Below are 12,177 nucleotides of genomic sequence, written 5' to 3'. Positions count from 1 at the left end.
CCCAGTTAGTGCTCTCTGAGTGGCATGGAGAATGGTTAGTGACGAATAAACCACTCTGGCCTGTAGGCTTAATGAAAGATGGTGGCTTATGTGTCAACTTACCTGGATATTTGCATTTTCAAGGAGAACTTTCAATACTTTTAACCCTTAGCTCCTTGCAGAAGCAGGGATTTTCAGGCATCCGAGTCACCCCTCCCCCACCCCCATCTTGTATATCAAACAAGTAGACAAGTGTTTATGAAGTTGTCCATTAAGTGTTGTAGAGGAAAAACTAACTGCCTTGGTGGTAGTTGGAAGATCCAAATTCTTGTCTTCCATCTGCCATCGAAGAGCCATGTGTCACCCTGAGTAGTTGGTTTATGAGCTTTAGAAAACTGCACATGGGCATTTGCCCTGGGTTTCTTTGCTCTCAGGGAAGTCGTAGAGAAGATACAGGCTCATGAAAGTGAAAATGCGCTGTGAACTGGGAGGATGTGATAGGAAGGTGTATTAATCATGTCTTTTTATTCTGTATTTTCAGTCCTTTGCTATCTTGGGGCCTTACTGACCCTAGAGACACTGCCCCTGCCTGGGTCAGCTAATTTCTAGAGATAGCAAACAACTTACCTGCAAACCAGCGCCCATACCCTCAACCAACCCCTTTATCAAACTCTTAGCCCTGGGCCACTGTTCTCCTGTCCTAGTCACCCCAGAGCCAGGTTCCAGACAACTAGGGACAGCTCCTGTCTTAGAGACTGCTGAAATTATTCAAACTAGCCTGCTTACCTTGCCTCACCTGTCTTTTCATGCATGAACCACAAGAAAGGCTCTTGTCTCAGTTTTCTCCTCACTCACTCTGCCTCCTGCTGGGCCTCGGGGCTTCCCCGTGTGGCCCTCCATGAATTGGCATGCCTCTCTTCTCTTGGGATCTGTAAGTATAACAAACTATTTTAAAAATTGATTATTTTTTAAATTAAGATTTTATTTACTTTTTATTACCAATTTTTAAAAATATTCATTTTTGAGAGATAGAGAGAGACAGAGCATGAGTGGAGGAGGGGTAGAGAGAGAGAGGGAGACACAGAATCTGAAGCAGGCTCCAGGTTCTGAGCTGTCAGCACAGAGCCTGATGCAGGGCTCAAACCCGCAAACTGTGAGATCATGACCTGAGCTAAAGTTGGACACTTAACTGACTGAGCCACTCATGTGCCCCAAGATTTTATTTGAGGGGTGCCTGGGTGGCTCAGTCAGTTAAACATCTGACTTTGGCTCAGGTCATGATCTTGCAGTTCATGAGTTTGAGCCCCAAAATTCGGGTGAGTTTGAGCCCCACATTGGGTGAGCTCAAGCCCCACTCCCAGTGAGTCTCGCCTCTCTCTTTCTCCCTCTCTCTCTCTCTTTCTCCCCCTCCTTCTCTGTTTCTCCTTCTCTCTGTCCCTGCTTACTTGCACCCTCTGTCTCTCAAAAAAAAAAAAAAAAGATTTTATTTTTCAGAGCAACTTAAAAGTCCATAGCAAAACTGAGGGGAAGGTACATATATGCTCCCCGCTCCCACACATTCATAGCCTCCTCACCATCCCCCACCACTGTGGTCCATTTGTTACAACTGATGAACCATCATAACCACTCAAAGTCCATAGTTCACCTCAGAATTCACTCTTGGTGTTGTACATTCTATGGTTCTGGACAAATGTACAATGACAGTTATCCACTATTATGGCATTGTATCGAGTATTTTCACAGCCCTAAGACTCCTCTGTGCTCCATCTAGTCATCCACCCCAACCTCTGGTAAATGCTGATCTTTTCATTGTCTCGGTAGTTTTGCCCTTTCCAGAATGTCATGTAGTTGAAATCGTGCAGTATATAGCCTTCTGAGATGCGTTTCTTTCACTTAGTGATATGCATGTAAGTTTCCTTCATGTCTTTTCATGGCTTGATAGTTCATTTCTTTTTTAGCATTGAATGATATCCCATTGTCCAGATGTACCACAGTTTATTTATTTATTTAAAAAAATTTTTGGGGCGCCTGGGTGGCTCAGTCGGTTAAGCCTCCGACTTCAGCTCAGGTCACGATCTCACAGTCCGTGAGTTCGAGCCCCGCGTCGGGCTCTGTGCTGACAGCTCAGAGCCTGGAGCCTGTTTCAGATTCTGTGTCTCCCTCTCTCTGCCCCTCCCCTGTTCATGCTCTGTCTCTCTCTGTCTCAAAAATAAATAAAAGTTAAAAAATTTTTTATTTATTTGTTTTTGAGACAGAGAGAGACAGAACATGAGCAGGGGAAGGGCAGAGAGAGGGGGAGACAGAATCTGAAGTGGGCTCCAGGCTCTGAGTGGTCAGCACAGAGCCCAACGCGGGGCTCGAACTCACGGAGCATGAGATCATGACCTGAGCTGAAGTCGGACGCTCAACCGACTGAGCCACCCAGGCGCCCCTAGATGTACCACAGTTTATCCATTCACCTACTGAAAGGTATCTTGATTGCTTTCAAGTTTTAGCAATTATGAATAAAGCTGCTATAGAAATCCGTGTGTAGGTTTTTGTGTGGGTGTAAGTTTTCAACTCCTTTGGAAATACCAAGGGGAACGATTACCACACAATGGTAGGAGTATGTTTAGGTTTGTAAGAAACCTCCAAAGTCTCTTCCAAAGTGGCAGTACCATTTTGCCTTCCCACCAGCAATGAATGAGCATTCCTGTTGCTCCAAATCCTCCCCAGCATTTGGTGTTGTCAGTGTTCTGGATTTTGGCCATTCTAATAGGTGTAGAGTGGTGTCACGTTGTGGTTTTAGTTTGCATTTCCCTGATGACATGTGATGTGGAACTTATTTTCAAATGCTTACTTGCCACCTGTATATTTTCTTTAACGAGCTGTCTGTTAAGGTTTGGGCCCATTTTTAAGTTATGTTGCTTATTTTTTTTACTGTTGAGTTTTAAGAGTTCTTTGCACATTTTGGATACCAGTCCAATGTGTCCTTTGCAAATAATTTCTCCCAGCCTGTGGCTTGTCTTCTCATTCTTTTGATATTGTCTTTCACAGAGCAGAAGTCTTTAATTTTAATGAAGTCCAGCTTATCAATTATTTCTTTTGTGGATCGTGCCTTTGCTGTTTTGTCTAAAAAGTTACAGCCATACCCAAGGTCATCCAGGTTTTCTCCTGTGTGATCATCTGGGAGTTTTAGAGTTTGTGTTTTACATTTAGGTCGGTGATATGATTCGAGTTAATTTTTGTGAAGTGTGTAAGGTCTGTGTCCAGATTCATTCTTTCGCATGTGATGTCCAATTGTTCTCACAGTTTTTTTTTTTTTAACTTTTTATTTATTTTTGAGACAGAGAGAGACAGAGCATGAACGGGGGAGGGGCAGAGAGAGAGGGAGACACATAATCGGAAGCAGGCCCCAGGCTCTGGGCCATCAGCCCAGAGCCCGACGTGGGGCTCGAACCCACAGACCGTGAGATCGTGACCTGAGCCGAAGTCGGATGCTCAACAGACTGAGCCACCCAGGCGCCCCTCTCACAGTTTTTTTAAAAGACAGAAATTATCTTTCCAATGGCAGTTGTCTCCTCATCTCTAGGCCTCCCTATATCTGGATAATAATAAAATCTGTATTTTGAAACAGAGGGTCTGATTTTCATTTAGCTAGGATGGGATGCCACTTCTACTCACAGCAATGCCTTTGCCGCCCAGTGTCCACCTTTGTTGGCCTACTCAGTCCCCTAAATCTTGGGGGCCTGGAGCACAACATGTCCCCATGGAAGGAGTGGGAGGCTGAGAGATAAGTGGTGGGCACGCAGGTCAGTTCCTCCCCAGCTATGCCCAGAGCCACGGGCACCCCAGGAATGCACTTGCCTCTACACCCCCACTGGCCCATGAAGAATTCCAGGCTCTCTACCTTTTCACCTCTGCTTCCATCTTCTCTGTTATCTGTTCTCTCTGGTTTCTCTATCTGGCTCCATTTGTGTAGTCTCCCACTCTGTCTTATCATCTGTCCAGCTTTTAAAAATTTATGTAAGGTCCTCATTAGAATTTTAAAATTTGTCTTCATATAGGTTCTGCTCATTCCTTATTAGGTTTATCCTTAGCTTTTTGTTTGTTTTGTTTTGACTTTTTGACTTTTTTGGGTTGCTGCTTTTTAAATGGGATTTTTCTTTCATTATATTTTCAAATTAGTTGTGTGTATGTAGCAGGCTATTGATTTTCATATATAAATTTTTATAGCTAGTCACCTTATTGAATTCTCCTATCGATTTTAACAGTTCTCTCTTTTTTTCCTACTTGATTCTCTTTGGTTTCCAGGTATAGAGTTGACACCAGCCAAAAATAATAACAATTTTTTTCTCATTTATGTTTATGACTTTATTCTTTCATGGCAACATTAAGTTACAGCGGTGAGAGTGGGCATTTTTCTCTTGTTTGCTTGGCTTTTCGGTTTGGTTTCTCTGAGGATTCTGCCTCTTAGATTCCCCTTACAATCCCGGATACTGAACCTGAGTTCTTAGCATCCTGGGCTCTCATTGCTTTGGGAAATGGGAGTCAGGAGTGTTATGGGGTCAGGGGGTCTCTGGGCTTGGAACTCACAAGGCTGATAGTTCACTTAACCTTCTGCACATCGGTAACACGTATCCTGGTCCACATCCCAGCTTCTTCTTGGAACTCCCTCTGCCTTGACTTGTGTTTTCTGGAGCAAGTAATTTCAGGGGAAAGGAATGAAAAAAAGGAATAGTCATAATAAACTAACATTATTTCAATGGATTAATTATGTACTTAGGTAAACATATTATGGATGTATTTCTAAGGATATTTTGCCCATTTTTTCATTTCTTCTTAACCCCTTGAGCACTGTTCAGTTGCCAGTGATGGAAATCAAAATCAAACTAGCTTAAATTATAAAAGAATTTCTTCCTTTTTTTAAAAAAAATATTTTTTAGAGAGAGAGGGAGAGAAAGAGCAGGAGAGAGGGGCGGGGGGGGGGGGGGTGGGCGGGGGCGGGAGAAAGGGAGAGAATCATAAGCAGACTCCCAGCTCAGCACAGAGCCCAACACAGGGTTTGATCCCACTGACCCTGGGATCGTGACCAGAGCCGAAATTACCAGTCGGACACTCAACTCACCGAGCCACCCAGGTACCCCACAAGAGAATTTCTTGATTCCTAGAATCAAACTGCAGGAAGGCTGGGTTGTTCATTCCTGTCTCCATTGAGGGCTGAGTTACACTCAGCAAGTGCCTTGGTGCGGGCCAACTCTGGAGATGTTGTCTTTTTTTTTTTTTTTTTTTAATTAAAAAAAATTTTTTTTAACGTTTATTTATTTTTGAGACAGAGCATGAACAGGGGAAGGGCAGAGAGAGAGAGGGAGACACAGAATCAGAAGCAGGCTCCAGGCTGAGCCGTCAGCCCAGAGCCCCACGGGGGGCTCGAACTCACGGACTGCAAGATCGTGACCTGAGCTGAAGTCGGACGCTTAACCCACTGAGCCACCCAGGCGCCCTGAGATGTTGTCTTTAAAGTAGTAATGACCACCTACTGAGCTCTTAGTGTCAAGCACTACTTTTAAGTGAGAGGCCTACAGTCTCAAGCAACCATCTGCACAACCCTGTGGCATGGGTGTGGTTATCCCCATTTTACAGATGAGCACGTGGAGAACTGGCCCAAGCTCCCAAAGCCAGTAAGAAGGCGAGCCTGGGACGAGGAGTTAGCCTGACCGAAGGGCTTGAACTCTTAAGCCCGGCAGACTCCGCTGCCTCTTTTCCCTGCAGCAGAGAGTAAGCAGCTCCCGGGGGGAACTCCAGCCAAAACATTCCTGAGGGCGGGCTCTGATTGGCTTGGCGGAGGTCATTTGCATATCCCTGGACCAATCGCTGATGTCAAAGGGCCCTATCACTAGTTTTAGCCCGGCGGAGGTCATCGGCCCATCTCAAGGGCTACAGAGAACCAGATGGGGGAGGAGCTGTTTCCCAAAGAAGGTGGGGGTGCTGTTTGGGGCAGATGAGATGATAAGTGTCCCCTACAACTCCCAAACCCAAACCCTCCACTTCACCTAGGCCAGCTGTCTTAATACCCTGGGAATAAGCATGGTGCATTCCTGCCCCCCCTCCCCCCCCAATGTCTTGCATGCCATTCTCTCTCTGAAATGCCCCTTTTCTCCTACGTTTGGGGTAGTATGCCCCTTCTTTCTATGTGTAGTCTCTTTCTTCAGATAGCATCAAGCTTCCTCCCTTCCTGCTGATTTTGGGTATTGGTTCTACAGATTTCTCCAATCATTTGACTGAGGGTGGTAGAAGGCGGTTCTATTTTCTTGGGGGCGAGGAAAAGCTTCTTCCACTCACTCTTTCAGGATCTGGATCACCCCTTCGAACTTTCCAGCTGATTTAACTTTGCTGGGCAGCAAAGCAGTTCAAGGTGCCTGTGCCAAGATATTAGCATATACTGCCCCAGGCAAAGACACCACTGGAGTGCTCCATCTGCTTTGCCAAGTTCTGTTATGTAAGTGACAGCCGAAGGTATCTTTTAGGAGCCGTAGTGTTTGTGAATGATGTGTCTTAATAGAAGAACAATGAGACAGGCCAGCATGCAGAACTGGCTTTGTGGGAGCAGGTTTTTCGCCAGAGGGTGATTTGGAGGTTTAAGGATGTGTAGAAGGAATGGCAATCAAGGTGGGGCGCTGGGTTTACCATGCTGAGAGGATTCTTTTCATTTGTCAAGTGGCAGTGGCAGCTGAAACTCCTCTGGGGGTGCCTGTCTGGGGGCAGGGTGGACTCACTCTTGAAAGACAACCCTAGGGGTTTTGCTGGGGCCACCCACTATCCCCTCGTCTCCCACCCTGATGAGAGACCGCCTCATGTCTGGCCCACTTGTGTCTCTAGATATTATCTGTAAGCTTAAGAGCAGTAATGTTAGCTTGGTCAGTGTGATGGGTGTAAAATGTGACTCCAAAATTCTTTGGTACTCTTTCTGTCAAGGGTTGGGGTCTGTGCCCCTTGCTGTTGATTCCGGGTAGGTTGTGACAGCCTAAGCCGATAGAGTATGGCAGAAGGGCTAGAAAAGGCCCCGTGGCTTCCACTTGGTCCTCTGTCCAATGCTCACCCTCCAGAGACTCCCTCTGGGGAAGCCCCCTTTTGCCATGTTGTGAGAAACTCAAGCCACATGGAGAGGCTGTGTGTAGGTCATGCCCTGTCCTTCAGCCATTCTAGCCCAGGTGCCAGGCATGTGTGTGCAGAAGCCAACTTTGAAGCCCCAGACATCATGAAGAAGTTAAGAGCCACCCCCACTGTGCGTGAATTGCTGACCCACAGAATGTGTGAGCAGAAGAAAATGATGCTGGTTTTATGCTGTGGAGTCTTGGGTGTTTATTACAAAATAAAGATAACTGGAACAGAGGCTCTTCATACTAACTACAACCGAGGGCACCAGAACCCTCTTCAGCAACTTGGTGCCAGAGAGTATTTGTATGATGTTCTGTGCAGAGTTCTTTGCAAAAACTTGGATCCCAGGCTGTCTGGCATTATTTTATAAGCCCTCCAGTATGTACCAAAAGGATGCCATCTTGCTCAGGCATATTTTCCCAGCTCGGAGTCTGCTTTGGTTCCCAGGACATTTGGGCACTCTGCCCTACTCTGTCAGCCTTGCTGGAAAATTCCAGTGGACCTTTTGCTCCTACAGTTATATTTAGTTTCTAAGAATCAAGCTCTAGCACCCCATACCCAGGGTTTGCCAATTATATGGAAGGTTTGATCTCAATATGCTTCTGTCTCCTCTCATATTGTTCATCTCTTGGTCAGTGAATGTGATACTGGGTTTAGACCACTGAAGCTTGAAGGAGTTCTATCAGCCAGTCAATCAACAAACAGTGGTAGACTGACCACTGTTTGTAAGGGCCTGTGGAAAAAATTAAGAACATTATGACTCTCAAGAGCTAGCGGTTTATTTGGGGAAATAAGACACAAATGTGGAAAGTAAAATAGCCCAAAGATTGTAATATTTCCAGCATTTAAATAGCATGTTCACCCATGAGAGTGGGTGGCACGCACTCTTCTCTGTGAGCCTTTGGAGCCCAGGGTCCCCTTTTATAGAACATAGGATTACCAAGGAAACCAAGCACATTGAAATATGGCCATCCGAACACTAAAAGCCAAAACCAATTTGTGAACGGAGTAGCAGCTAATCTTCTATATTCACCCATTAAGTAACAAGGGCTAACATTGGTCTTATAACCACCATAATTTTGAAGAAGTGATGAGTGTAAACTATATCCTTGGACCCAGGAGATACATACAATGACTGTATTATGGTATAAAACATCTGTGATTTCTATGGGTGACAAAAATCCCGGGTACTATTAGTGCTTCTGTGGGAGGTGCCTACATTTAGAGTTGAGGGAAATGCTAAATTTTAGTTAGAGGTTATTGCAGACAAAAAGGGTACATGGTCTGTAGCAAGTTTAAAAACAATAACAAAATCGAAGTTCGCCTTGCTTTTATTATCGCCATGCACCATTAATTTTAAACAATGTCAGTGATAAAGAACATCCCTCCAGGGGCCAAAGATTCCTATTGCTCCTGCCCTCAACCCCAGGATGCCACCAAATGCAGGTACAGTTTTTTCCCCAGCCAAGTTCATAGACCCCTGAATGCGATCCATGGATCCCTTGGTGGTCTCTGACTCCAGGTTACTCTTGCTGTGTGGTACATCTTGGTTCAGGCTTTGAGTTTTGTCTTTCTTTTTTTTTGGTCTTTGTTTTGTTTTGAGAGAGGGAGAGAGAGAGAGAGGAGGGGCGGGGAGAACCTGCATGTGGGAGAGGGACAGAGAGACTCCTAAGCAGGCTCCACGCCTCCATCCCATGACCCTGGGATCATGACCTGAGCTGAAATCAAGAGTCGGATGCTTAACTGACTGAGCCACCCAGGTGCCCCAGGGGGTATGGGTTTTAGAATCAATGGGTCTCGGCTTGAGTCTACTGGGTTACTGATGGGTTGTATGACCTTGACAAAATTGCTTAGACTCTCTGAAGATCAGTTTCTTTCTCTGGAAAATAGGATATAATAATGGGCACTTTCCTGTCATCATTGGGTGGACTCATGGAGATCAGAAAGTGGGTGAAGTGGTCAATGGTTCGCCTGGCCTGTGGAGCAGGCTCCATCAGTGGTGGTGGAGCTGGTGGTCATTGTGATGGTTGATTTCCCAGTGGCTCTGGGAGAAAGGTACTGTTATCCTGGTTTATCAGGTAAGACTGGGTCTTCTGCTGAGGGGCTTCTGATGGAGCAGGAGATGCCCTCTACCTTGCTATCACCCACCTGGCCAGGACTGTTAGCCTCTTTGATTCGGGGTCCCTCCCCACCATCAGTGCCTTCCTGCCTGTGGTGGGTACTGGGTCACAGAATCTAGGATGAGCTATATCGTCCCTGTTCGGGCTGGAACTGATATGGGATGGGGTGGATCCTCCTGTGCCCACTGGCACATACGGGGTTCTGCAGCCCGGTGAAGCTTGCTCAGATCCCTCCTCTTGCATGAAGCTGCTTGACCTTGGGCATCACTCCTTGTTAGAGCTTTTGAAGACTTCCTGGTCTGGACCATTCATTCATCTGGCACTGGAGATATATATGTGGCTGTTGTTTCTCTCATGCCAGCTGCTCTCTTCAGTTAGATCATAAATGATTGAGGGCAGGGAACTGTGAGAGAATTCCTCCGGATGGAAGGAATCTTTTATCTTCCTCCCTCTCCACTTGACAGCCTTGCACGTAATATATACTTATTTATTGAATGTTTACCGAGTGAATAGACTAATCAGTGGATGAAGTGACCAGCCACAGGATCCTGGCTCTTGGCGCACTTCTCAGGGCAGTTAACTTTGGGCCTTGCTGCCCTAAGCCCAGATCTGTCTGTGTTGTCTTTTTTCATAGACACAGGGGCTCCTCTCTTCATGAGGTTGGCAGGTGCGTCGATCACGTCCTAAAATCAATAGCTAGTCAGGTGTGCCAGAATGCGGGACTCTGGAGGTCAGACCACAGAAAGGTTCCTGTTCCACTACATCTGCAGCTGGGAGCTAAAATCCGGGATTTGAGCTGTCTGGCCCCAAACCCAGACATTCAGATCTAATTGATCTGGGCCGGGGTCCCTCAAGTTCCCACTGACCTTGGCTGAGAACCACAGCCCAACACTAACACGGAGGGGGCCCAGGTGGCATGGGGGCTTTTCCTGTGTCTGAGAGCGGGACCCCCCACCTGCCAGCTGTGGGGTCCTGGGTAAGTGACTTAACGTCTTTGAGCTTCCATTTCCTTCTCTGGAAAATGGGGGTAATGATAGTCCCTGCCACTAGGGGGTTCAAGAGGATCGAATGAGACCATGAATGTAATGTTCCTAGCATATCTTAAGCGCTCAATAAATGGTAATTGCCATTATTATTATTAATTATGATATTTATTTATTTTAATTTTGGAATTTATTTTTGAGAGAGAGAGTGGGGGAGGGGCAGAGAGAGAGAGGGGAACAGAGGATCCGAAGCGGGCTCCATGCTGACTGCAGAGAGCCCGATGCGGGGCTTGAACCCGTGAACCGTGAGATCATGACCTGAGCTGAAATGGGATGCTTAACCGACTGAGCCACCCAAGCGCCCCTGTTATTAATTATTTTAATGACGCGTATGAGTGGAGGTGGAGGAGTGGATTCAGGCCATAAAGGTGTCCCTGTCGTGACTCACTCCTGGGCTGTGTTTCTGTGTAGAACTGGCTCCAATGACCCCCCATGCGTGAATACCCCCGTGTTGTGCTGTGCTCAGGGAGAGGCAGCGTGGCCGCCCCAGCCCCTTTGTCGCGGCGGGGCCACAGAAGCTGGGAGCTGTACCACGCCATTTATTATCCAGGCAGGAGGAATGGAAAGGAAGAGGCTTCTGGACTTAAAGCACTTTTACTTTATTAAGTGTCTTTCTAATGTAAAAAATGCTCACACAGCCACTTTCCATGGCAGCTGCCTTACCATTATTTTCAACACTCTGAGGACAAAATGAGATTAGGTGTGGGGAAGGGGAGAGGCAGGGGGAGCATTCAAGGGCTAGATTTAAATCCAATTCTGCAGGTTGAGCCCGTGTTAATGCAATATTATAGGATTTGGAGGCGAGGGCCTCTGTGTCTTAATCCAAGGTTTCTTCAACATCTGGGTCATTGGCAATGTCACTGCTGCTTTTATTCTAACTATATCAAGGGGATAGTCAGAGAGAGCACTAATTCTTAATTCCCACAATTGCTTGCCTTTAAGGCACCAAATAGACACTCTTGCCAGGGAACCTTTTTTGATCATAGGAGACCTGAAATAGAAATGATTTAACCCATTCTGATGATTAGACAAGGCACAGGGACAAACCTACCCTGGTATCTTTCCACTTTGAATCTCAAACAGGATTGCTCAGAGATCAAAGAAGGATGCACGTTTAATTACCCCAGGGGAGCCACGCATCTGCTCTGCCTGCCAGGAGGCCCCAAGAGCTGGAGAAGGAGGCTGCACACGCATTCACCGAGCACGTATTTATCAAAGTGTTGTGTGCCGGGACCCATGGATGGTACAGTGACCGAGAACTCAGTCCCTTCCCAGAGGGGATTCAGGGTTTGGCATGTGACAAACTATAATGAAAGATACTACTGTGACTAGGGCCCTGAGATGCAACAGAGCCGATACTCTTCCCAGGCTGACCTAGCAGCCATTATTAACGTCTCTCTCCTTTCCCTCATCTACCCTAGAGACTGGGGGAATTATATTCTCATTTCCTCTCCTCTGTTGCCACCAGAAGGGGTTGGTGATGTAGTCTGGAGGCGTGACTGGTCACATAGAAGTCTGCTGGTGGGTTTCAAGAAAGCTTTCATTCTCCTACTAAAAGAGGCAAAATAGCTGGAAAACAAATAATGATTTCCCTGGAAGCAAATATGATGTCTGGATGTTCAGCAGCCATCTTGCAAGCATGAGGCAATGAGTGTAAGACAAAGGCCACTGTAGAGAGGCTATCACTGATATTGTAAGGCTTTCAGATCTAGGTTAGGAGTTGCCTTTCTTGAGATTCCTTTTTTTTTTTTTTTTAAAGTTTATTTATTTGGAGGGTGGGAAGGGGTAGAGAGAGAGGTAGGGAGAGAATCTCAAGCAGGGTCCCTGCTGTCAGCACGGAGCCTGACATGAAGCTTGATCCCAAGATCCATGGGATCATGACCTGAGCTGAGACCAAC

The sequence above is a fragment of the Panthera pardus genome, unplaced genomic scaffold (genome assembly GCF_024362965.1).
Source record: "Panthera pardus isolate Hobbes unplaced genomic scaffold, ASM2436296v1 HiC_scaffold_10, whole genome shotgun sequence".
Classification (NCBI taxonomy): Eukaryota; Metazoa; Chordata; class Mammalia; order Carnivora; family Felidae; genus Panthera; species Panthera pardus.
Note: the sequence above shows the minus strand (reverse complement) of the source record.